The sequence below is a fragment of the Grammomys surdaster genome, unplaced genomic scaffold, assembly GCF_004785775.1.
Source record: "Grammomys surdaster isolate TR1022 unplaced genomic scaffold, NIH_TR_1.0 125888, whole genome shotgun sequence".
Classification (NCBI taxonomy): Eukaryota; Metazoa; Chordata; class Mammalia; order Rodentia; family Muridae; genus Grammomys; species Grammomys surdaster.
In genome coordinates this window covers 2,521,103-2,532,548 of record NW_021620713.1, presented here as the reverse complement: position 1 = coordinate 2,532,548, position 11,446 = coordinate 2,521,103, and the positions used below count along the sequence as shown (strand labels likewise).

The following is an 11,446-nucleotide window of genomic DNA, read 5'->3' as shown; positions in this document are numbered from 1 at the left end:
ATTTAAAAGACAGATATTCCACACACATTTTCAGATTTGATAAGTGAATCATTTTACTTTGCCAAATTATATATGGTATTCTAGTTTTTTCTTAGTATTGGTAACTCAGTCTAACTTCTCCTGATATTTGTAGGGTTTTTGTAACCTACTAAATTCTATAGCAAATCTTCAGTTAATAATATTTTCATTCTAAGAACTAGTCTGAGGTTAAAGAACTAGAAACAGAATATAGATCTCAGAAAATGATCACACAGCCTGAAACTACATATCAAAATCTTGAGACTATACAAAGCCAGCATGCTTTCTTGGCCCAGCATCTCTTGGCACTATACCGGGCATTAGTCCCCAGCGCTACAGTCCTTGTAATCATCCTGGAGTAACAAAAGCCCACATACACCTCTTTAAATAAAGTCTCACTTTTATTGTCAGATCTCTGGTACGTGTAAATAAGGTTGAAACATTTTATAAATCCTTAATTTTTACTTAGATATATATAAAAAAAATTATACTAACACCATGTCTTGGGTCTCTGTGGAAAAACATTAAAACAGATGGCTATAGGCTATTGTAAACAGGCAGCTTTTGTGGAAATTTACCAGCCTGAGTAGTCATAGACCTTGTAAATAGGTAGCCTTGGCAGATAATACCAACTTAGATAAGGACAAGTGAATCATAGGCAGAGTCATAGTGACATGTCCCCTGAACCTTCACCCAGCTGATACCCTGTTCTGAAAGATATCTGTACTCCCCTGAACACCCACGCTCTAGTGTCATCCCCTTCCCCTTCCCCTTCCCCACGTCCTGCCTTTTTGTGTTTATAACCCCTTTGTGAATAAGTAAAAATTACAATCTGATCTAAAAAAATTTTTAAAAAGAAATATAAAAAAACTTAAAAAAAATTAAAGGCCCATTATATTCTTAGAGTCTCATAGAAAATCTTATGACTTTACATTTATTAAAATTAAAACGATTAAGAAAAGCGAAAATATATCTTTTCAATTATTATTATTAAACACCTTTTAACAAAATTGTAGCACTGAAATATAAAGACTCTGAAATCTTATATTTTGACTCCTTACTTTAAAATATTAAGGAAAGAAGCTTCAAGATGTGAGATTAACTACAGAAGTTCACATAACCGGAACATTCCTGAAAATCATGTTTTCTGAGGCTTGCTTGACTCCAGCTGACCACTCTGTTTGCATAATGACAGTTTATGGTGGACTGGCTCCATGCTGCCAGCCACTTACTCTCTGGGAAATGCATCTCTTCTCCACACCGCAGTGCTGAGAGAGCATGGTGCTCAGAGTGTAAGTAAATAATAAAGATTAATATGCTTGATTCTGCCAACACCTACATTATTGTCTGGGTAAAAGGTCAACACCTTTTAAAGGTCATTAGACCATTTTAGAGTCTGGTTTGGGTTGGATTTAGAGAACTGGGTTGTTCATTGTTTGTTGGCACAGGGCCTCATACCTCAGGCTGGCCTTGAACACTAATCTCCTACTTTATCTCTCAAGTACTAGGAAGATAGGCATACACTATGACTCCCTGCTTCAGCCTTAGACCCATTAACTAAGAAACTAGTTATCTGATGATGTCACCAGACCCTGGTGACAAGGACAAGTTAAAGAACTTGCATAAATGCTGTCAACCAAAGTACAGTTTACATAAAGAGATTTAGGGTGTGGAAATCAGTTATGTCATTCCATATTATTCTACTAACCTATTGGCTATTCAGCCACATCATGACTGTGAAACTATTTACCATCCAAACATATCTAAGAATTGAAATCGACATCATTTGTATACATTGTGACCCAGAACAAAGAAATTCTGCTCTGTAGAATTCAGTGACTGACTACCCAGTGTGAAGTAGGTACTTAGATACTTCTGTAATTAGGTGGGTCTTTGTCTGAAGTCTTTAATAACCAATATCAATTTAGCTTATAGAAAAAAATGCCCTTAATATGGAGAGTTAGATGGCATACCACTCACTATATGAATAGGAATAGAAATTATGAAAAAATTGAGAATTTGATTGATCAGTAAAGTATACAACAACATCCAGAGGTCTCATGTTTCCACCATCGTAAAAGAGGGAATACTAATCAATACTAATAATTGCATATTCTCCTTGGAATCCTGATTTCCCCTTCCACATTTTCCTGTGACTTCTACTTTTGTAATCTATGAACTATAAAAATATTTGACAGAAAATGTGGTATGTATAGCCTCATGTTTATCTAGAATTTTTTGGAAGATGAATTTGGAATAGAAAATTAAACTTCTCTATTTTTATTGTAAACACAATGCATGTCATCATAAATACATGAAAGTAAGTAAACAATAAGTACACTAAAATATTACTGCTATGATGCCATGTTAGTTTACAACCTTGTAATTTTGCCTGTGCCAAATGATGAGGCCACACTGTGCATGACACCTTTTGACCTTATTTTTACATTCTAAGAGTGTGTTTTGAATGTTCTTTTCCTGACAATAAAAACAATCATTTTCTTTGTCATGGCTGTAATCTAAGCCAACATCAACATTCACCTCTTCAGCAAGAGAACTATATTAACTCATTTCTGGCTGCCATTCCTAATCGTGTTTCTGCCACAACTACAACAAACTATTTAACTACAACTCTGGCCCCATCATCTGATCTCACTTTCTTAAAATTCTTTGAAGAAATCTCATTGTCTATGTCAGGATTTCTTAACATCAGCACTTGTGGTACTTTGAGCCAGGTGACTCCTTGCTGTAGAGGGCTGTCCTGAGCACTGGAGAAAGGTTAGCCTCTCCATAGCCTCTGCCTATGAAATGTCAATAGCATCCTCAACTCCATCAATGACAACTCAAAGTGTCACCAGACATTGCCAAATGTCCAGCAGAAGCCAAAAGAGTTCATAGATGAACATCATCAGTCTGATTCAATAAACAGATCTTTAGCATGGACCCCAGGGACATATGCTGATCTGGAACTAGTTGGTTCTCTGGCATCATCAACTCACCTTCCTCTTTCCTCTTTCCTCTTTCCTCTTTCCTCTTTCCTCTTTCCTCTTTCCTCTTTCCTCTTTTTCCTTTTTCCTCTTTCCTCTTTCCTCTTTTCTCTCTCCTCTCCTCTGTCTTCTTTCCTCCTTCTCCTCCTCCTCCTCCTCCTCCTCTTCCTCCTCCTCCTCCTTCTTCTCTTCATTTTCTTCTTTCTCCTCTTCTTCCTCTTTCTCCCTCCCCCACTCTCCTCCATAGTGGTCCACCCCACTGGAGGTTTTTACACATCCCACCTGAACAAGGTTATCACCCAGCTCACTGTTTGCCTATATAATGTCAACTCATCCTGCAGACTTCATATGAAGAATTGCCTTCTGAGAGACCTTTCTAACTCCCTCCCAAGGGCTGAGTCCTTTGCTGTGTGCTTTTTATGGAACTGTAGATCTTTCAGATTTGTCATCTCTGTTTGTACATGAATATTCATTGGTATGATTATTTGCTGCCTATCTATCCTTCTCTAGACTGGAAATTCGGTGAACAGAGTTGGGTGGGGGGATAGGCGTCTTGATAATTTCAACATTTAAGAAGAGTGTTAATAAAAACCCAGTGAATAAAATGGTTGCCCAGAATCACTGTTTCTGGTCCAAAACTCACTCTCTGATGAGGTCTGCTTCCACTGCTAGCATTGGTTTTGTATCAATATATGGACATCTCATTTTTCTGGGTCATTTGTCTAGTTTGTATTTACTTACATAGTAACTAAACTGATTTATAAATCTTAATCCTAATTAGGGTTAATGCATAAGCATTGGTCTAAAACTAAACATACAATAAGCATATTTCTATTTATTGTTCACATTTTAAAGTTTTCATTCATCTTCAGCCAATTGAATAACTTAATCTATAGGCAAAGACGTCTGGCTCTTGTATACTGAAAATGCACAAAAGAAAATCATGTGAGAAGGACTTTAATTATTTGTACACATTATAAAGGTCTTTTAGTTTGTATTGAACCCACTGTCAGATATGCAATATGAAAAATCATGAGATGTTTCTTTTTAGGCTTCCAGCACTGCAAGCTCCTGTTTGCTTAGCACATAGCTCCCATTGGTGGCCATGAAAGATCCAGTCTGGGTTTGTTAATTTTGACTGTTTTTTTTTTTTCCCAGTTGTGATGGAATAAGGCAAATGTGGCTTCTTTAACTCTTGAGGAACTCCAGTTACTGTAGTTGCTATGAGGAATCCAATAGAAACTCCAAGAGTAATTACAACTGTTCATCTTTATGTATCGTTCAAAACCAACAACGCCATGAAGGTTATAGAAAATATAGTTGCTGCCCTGATGGCAATGGTAATATGTACAAAATGTAAGTTCTACCAATATTAAGTCAGGAAAGACTTGTATGAATGAACCTCTAGCTCAACTTCAGAAAACACATGGGGTGAAAATACTAGATTTATAAAAATCAATCCCAAGACAAGGCTGAAGACAGTTCCTAAACAGTTCAAAATTGTAATATTTTTTAAATGCGTTAATTTTTTCAAGATGAGAGAGTCTGAGAAGAATTGTCATAGGTTCTCAGTCCCCTCTAAGCTAAATAGTAAAGATGGGACAGGGTCTGCTCCACTTTCCTGAGAGGAAAATAGGCCTTGAAAGTTCAGGTCCTCTTTCTTTCCCTGAAAAACTCATGTTGACGGCAATAGACTTCAGCACATCCCACTTCCTGCTGATTGAAATAGCATTGGATGGAATCTTTCTACTGTCCTTTGTCTCCTGTAGTTTTAAATTAACAAAAATTACCATATTTGAAAACCTAGCATTCCGAGTACTATATCTTAAGTTATATAAAGCACTATTAAGATTTTAAGTTTTTCAGATAATAAGTCATCTTGAAATGTGCCTCGAACCATTTTGGAGTGAAGTATGGATCACTAAAAATTTGATTTTATTGAGGTCAATATTCCACAATCTGCAATTACTTAATTCCATGAATGTTTCTGAAGTATAGTAATGTAGAAAGGTACTGTGGCAGGGGAGTGGGGGAAGCATAGATTTTCGGAGCTTTAGCTCTTATGCTGGAACAAATACTTTACACTGTTATTTAATTATGTATTGACATGAAGATCTTTTAAGGAAAATATTTGTCTTATTTGATGAAAGCCGATCCCTTGTCTTTCCCCCCTGCCCAGTTACCTTGTTGGTTATTTCTACTGACATTTCATGAAGAATTTTTAATTTCATTTTAAGTCTGTACTTCTAGATTTTGTTACGTAGACATATTATATACACATGGTTTTAAATTTTTATTTTTTATAAATACATTATATATTGTAGTGTTTGTTTTTCTATTTTTTTTTATATTTGTAGACTATGATGTAGGAAATAGGACTAGCTTTTCAGTCTTGAAAACAAAAAAGCACATTCTCCCTGGATCTGTTACTTCATCTGCCAGATAAGTTGCTAATTTCTTTTTTTCTGGTAGCATCCCAAGTACTATGCGGAGCAATGCACAGGTGCTCCTCAATGATGTACTCTACAGAACTGCAGTGATACACCTAATGGGGGCAATGAAGAAATGAAGAAAGGACAGATACAAAAACACGTCTTCAGAAAAACTGGGTCAGGTAGGTTGCACTGGCTCTGATGGAGGGCACCAAGTTCAACAGCAACCTGGACCCTCATCTGTATCGAGGAGATCGGTTTAGTATAGACAGTGAATAGTGAGATGGGTTTATGAATGAACAAGGAGACAGGTATAGCTAGCCTTGATAGGAGATCTCTGCAGGAAGCAGCCTCAGGTTGTTGTCACCTTGGAGGAGGAAGCTGGGGATGATAGTTTGTACATACACTGTCAACACTCACACTCAGACCCGAGGCAGGCTTTGATTCACCTTTGAACCTCATGGGAGAAGGCTTAGTAACTCTCGTGGGTGTAAGGCTTAGGTCCTTGATAAGACTATGCCCATTTCAATCAATACACATTTATTTGGAATTTTATCCATTCTCCACACTTAAGTCTACGCCCTCGAATGTAGTTGCATCCAATAGTTGGTTTTCTTGACAAAAGAGAGTTCAGGAGAGATGGTGTATGATTATCTTTTTAACCCATGTGGCTTAGGTTTAGTAATATGCCAAGCTGTAGCTCTCTCCTCTTCCAATAGGAAGTAAACACTTAGGTGACCAAAGAACCATTACCTAGCTGGAGTGAGGAGAATGTTTAGTGCCTGCCGGTGGAAAAGGAGTGTTCCTGAAAGCAAAGCCTAAGCAAGACCCAGGGTTGGCAGCATGTTTGTTATGCCCAGAAATAGGAATAAGGGGGAAAAGTACAAAAGGATTCATAGAATCCCATCTGGTAAAAACAGGACCTCTAAGAAGCATGTGGGTGCCTCTCAGAACTGCCTGTGCAAAGGACACCTGGCTGGAATAATTATCCACAGACGCCTATCACTCTGTGGCTGCACGCTGTTCATGTTGAGAATTTCACTCCTTCCACATTTCCATGGCTGGGGGAGTGTTGAGCAAACTTCTGCTGCTTGGAGAAGGCTATCGGGCAGAAAAACAGAGATTCAAAGAGTTCTCCAGGGACTAGAAGGCCCAGCTCCAGCCTGGGCTTCCTAGGAAAATGTCTGGTGGAGCAATGCAGTCAGAGGAGGGGGCATGAGCTCTAAACTTACTTGATCGTTCTGTAAGACTATGGAAAACTCCAAGAAGATGAGGACAGCAAAAATGAATACTGACCCAAAAGGACAAATCAGCTTGGTTCTTCATAAATTGTGACACACTGGCCTGACAAGTGCATTGGACTATTGTAAGCAAAATAAAATGCCAGGAGACAGGTTCTCTCCCTACCCAGAAGAACTTGCCAGATTCAGAATCACACGGGTTTCAAATTTGGCTACAATACATAGCGTCTGACCTGCCACACTGGGAAACCAGGGCTCACAAGTCTAGTACATGCCTATAGCGTCATTCCGTTCTCTACCCTGAAGCCAATGACTCCAGTCAAAGCCTGACGACCACATAGGTCAGTCACGGTGCTCAGCCAGCACCTCAGATCTCTCCATTAGTAAAGATTATGGGTACATCATTGTGTACGAGAAATAGCAACCCCCAACCCGACCAGGTAAACCCTGATGGGTGAAATTAAGATCAATACTGAGGTGTCTCAGATTCTGGTTTCTAGTTGAAAGCAAGCTTGTTGGTTTATTTAATCTGATAATAAAAAGCAAACTCATCTACAAATATATTTATAAAGAGTTGTTATACATTCAACTCTGGCTAGAATTTCTATCCAATCAGAGTGCCACCTATGGTTAACAGATTTTAAAAGTTAGCATGTACTTGAGACACGCTCATACAAAAATATCATTTGTTAACTATAGGAAGTACAAGTCAGTGACATGCTATTCATATTATTTTATTTTCCATCATATCTGGCAACCCAAGTGTAGCTCTCAAAACACAGAGAGAAAGAGTTGCTCTCTAAAACAAGAGAGTAAATATTCTGCCAAAAGTCCTAGGCCTTTTCACTAGGGGCAAAATTTCAGAAAACTGACATGTGAATTAACCATAAAAATGTACACATTGTTTCCTTAGGCAGGTTTCTACAAACTTTCCAAAGCATTCCAATAATTTATTTTGTCACAACATGGCAATTTGTATAGTATAAAAGTGAAAGGAAAACGTCATTTCAAATATTTCCAAATGAGCTTTCAAGGGGTTCCCATTTACTTAAGTGTCAAATAAGCATACTTGGAAATGTTTTCATATTATTCACCTAAATATTCTCTTGTAAGTGAAGTGAGAATCAGCTGCTGAGTCACAGAGCAGCTCTTCGGAGTCCCCTGAAGAAAGGGAGCATCCAAGAGGCACATGCGGCATCCCTCCTGTAGCTGTGAGATTCGTACTGCAGTTCACCTTCCAAACAGGTCTCAGACAAGTAGGAATGTCTTCACAGTCTAGGCCACAGGGTGCTGAGTAACCCTCCCTTTCCACTCATTCACTTGCTACTCCTCTGAATTGCGAACGCACGGTTACTAGAATTTTATACAATTAGTGCTCTGAGAGCATTTTAAATGCAAACCCATAAGAGGAAAGTAAAAACAAATCAAAGTTAATTGTGACTGGCTGGAACAAAATGCTTAAATCAATATGAGGGTGGCTCATCTGCTCATCATTTGCCCATTACCTGGGAGGTGAACGCCTCCCGCTGTGCGTGACTCTTGATACAGATTCCGCACGGCTCTCTCCTCCTGCACATAAGGAAGCCCAGACCTTCTCTGACTCTTTCTCATTGTCTTCTATACACCTAATAACTGACACATTTGTTCATCTTTATGTATTCTTGTTTGGGCCATATTGTTTACAAAGTTCACATGTATGCTAGGAAAGCCCAACAGTTTAAAATGTTTTGCAAGAAGCAGGTCTTCTCATAACGTGGTCCTAGAGGCAGGGGTACATGCCCAGGAACTTTCCTCAGCCAATCTCCACACTCGTTGTGATTTTTCAGAAACTCCCAAGAGTAAGATGTGACTCCTTTAATCGACCCTATTTTGAAAAAAAGTTTGGGGATTCAAACATGGAAAAATAAAAGCCCACACATTCCAAAGCATAAGGTGGTAAATTCTTTAAAGAAAGGGATGTTTTAAAACCCAGATCCATGTCAGTAAATAGGGTGTGGAGTTGTCATGGGCAGATTCCTCTTCAGGGTCAGAAACTGGCTTTTGAAAGCTGGGAGTACTCTTTGATATTATACATGAAAACAACTGCATCTATAACCAGATGTGTTATTTTTTCTTAAAATGTCCTTCATCCGGCCCAGAATACAAATCCTGGATTGGAAGACATACCAGCAATTGCAAGTTAACACATATTTTTTTATTAAACACATGCACCAGATTTACATTTTTCCACATAGGACGATGTACCCGTAAGTACAGCGTGGTTTTGCTGGTGAACTTTCTGGTTACTCAACTTTTAGTTGTACACACAGATGTGCCAATAGACTGGGATGGGCCATAGGGACGGTTAGGCTGGTTGCAAGGACACTGGAAGAATGGTTCTCATTCTTAAGCCTGAGAAATAAATAAATAAATAAATAAATAAATAAATAAATAAATAAATAAACAGAAGAATCTAAGAGCACACTGATGCCGTGCAGGGGAAACAGCAGGTTGAACAAATGGCTAGCGGGAAGCTATGATCATACAGGGAAATGTGGAGCAACTTTGGTCTGATTGCCACCGGCTTGGCTTGCGTCCCACTTACCTCTCAGTATCTCTTTTGATTCTTCTGGGGGGTGGAAAGGAAACATGCGCGCTCAATAACAATGTTGTGATGATAGGAAAATGTAGGATTTTAGATACAATTTTTTAAAGAGCACCTTTAACGGATGCTAAAAAGCCACCAAGTGTTGGGGTAGAGGGTAGTTACCTAGCTCAAGGTTTTATTCAATGGCGGTTCCACTTTTTCACTCACCGCCTGCAAATCAGCATTTTCAGTGGACAAAGGGCTCAGAAGCGCCTTATGATTGCCTCTTTTCAAATGGTAATGGCATCCTAACTCCTCTGCCAGGTTTTTCTTACCAGCGTACAAATTGCAGTTTACAAGGCTCTGAGGGGGGAGAAAAATCTTAGCTGAATATCTTTTTTTTTTATTCGACAAACTGACATGTAAATTACCCTTTAAGTGCTCCACTCTAGGGCTCTGATCATCTCCTAATTGTCACAGTCAATTGTAGCCAACAGTCTCTTCAATCCCAAGCGCTTCGACAACAAGCACAAGGATCAAAGCAGAATCAGCTCCCTGCAATATCCTTCTGTTTAGGATGCTACAAAACGCCCGGGAAGGAAAGGTGTAAGGGCATTGCAGTAGAGGAAACTTGAGAGTGGCGAGCGTTACAGTAGTCATTTTCTCCCTCTCTACAACGGTGCTGCATAAGCTGCTGTGATCTTTAATCACATGTACAGAACAAATAAGTGAACCTCCTGGGCAATTAATACGCTCTTAAGATTACACTAATAGTGGAGCTTTACAAACAACTCTGTCTCTGTGGCTTAGGAAAGCTACGACATAGTTCTGGGGATAACAATCATTTTCGTAGCAGCTTAACCATCAGAAACTATTGGCAAACACACTCCGTACCTGAGCAGAAATTCCAAAGCACAGTTTCGTTACTTTGGCGTCAGGATTCTCTCTATTCCTTCAGGTTAAATAGACCACTAAAAATTCTGGAGGTTTGGTTTTAGTTTGTTTTGATTTTGGTTTGGGTTTTTGTTTGTTTGTTTGTTTTTGTTTGTTTTTTTGTTTTGTTTTGTTTTGTTTTGTTTTTAAGTTAACTCCAAATCTTCCAGCTAGAAATGTGGTACCAAATAAATGTAAAATGTTGGGGGCCAGAGAGATGATGATTCATTGATGCAGAGCACTGGCTGCTCTCCCACAAGACCCAAGTTCAAGTCTCAGCAACATGACAGGCTGCTAACCCCAGCTCCATGGGCTCCAACAGCCTCTTCTAGCCACATACACGTGATATACACACAACACAGATGCACACACATGTGTGCTTCAATAAAAATTAATTTAAAAATATTTAAAATGTAATATAAAAAGCTGATTTCAGAAGAATGATGTTTCCCTTACTAAGAATAGCTTCATCTTACTGCTTTATTCAAAGTGAACTAATCAGAGTCCTTTCTGATGCTAGATTTAAAAAAAAAAAATGTATCTACCTGGATCATTGCTAACAAACTATGCCAGTTCTGTTTGCTGTTACTAACTTTCAAAAAGGTTTATTTTTGCTTTTTATAAGAGAGACACGTGTCAGTTCAGCATTGTGACAGTAGAGCTATTTATTCAGTGGATGCAGTACCTATTACAAATCTATGTCAAATGCAAACATCAAAACTAACCTGAAAATAATCTTATCAGAAAAATGATAAATGGAAAGAAATCAAAGGTGCACAAGACCTACACACACACACACACACACACACACACACACCTTGTTATGTATCCAGGTACCAAGCACATAGAGCACATAAGGTCACACAGTGATTGACAGTTTTCCTATGATAAAGGAGGGGGGAGCACATGGCAAACACCCTAGATTCCTCTCTCGGCCAGCTAGTTCACTCACATCACCCTACAGAGCACCCCAGTCTCCCCTCCAGCTTCACCTTGACTTCTCGGGTTTGATTGAAGAGCTTCACAGAAGGGTCTATTACAGATCGAGGAATGATCCATTTCACATCTGAAGCTCCAAAGTGCTACTCGGGAAGCGTCTCTGAGTGCATTTAGTTCACACGTGAGGCTTTCTGCAAAATCAATATGGGCATTTTTCAGTTTGACAAGTCAACATGAAATATCACATAATAATAGAAAAAAACAGACTTGTACATTCAGACACACAATACAGTGATCTGTGACAAGACTTCTGGTTAGTCCTCTCTGGTA

At 38.8% G+C, this 11,446-nt stretch overlaps 1 long non-coding RNA gene across 3 annotated transcripts in view; it reads right to left on the bottom strand.

The window, feature by feature from the left end:
- Positions 1 to 8,850: 8,850 nt before the first annotated feature.
- Positions 8,851 to 11,446, bottom strand: part of LOC114608260 — a 42,771-nt gene continuing 40,175 nt past the window's right edge. For all 3 annotated transcript variants that reach the window (XR_003709328.1, XR_003709329.1, XR_003709330.1), the window contains 2 exons: positions 11,170 to 11,307; positions 8,851 to 9,069 (listed from right to left, as the gene is read on the bottom strand). This is a non-coding gene — a long non-coding RNA (uncharacterized LOC114608260). The remainder of the gene's footprint in view (positions 9,070 to 11,169; positions 11,308 to 11,446) is intronic.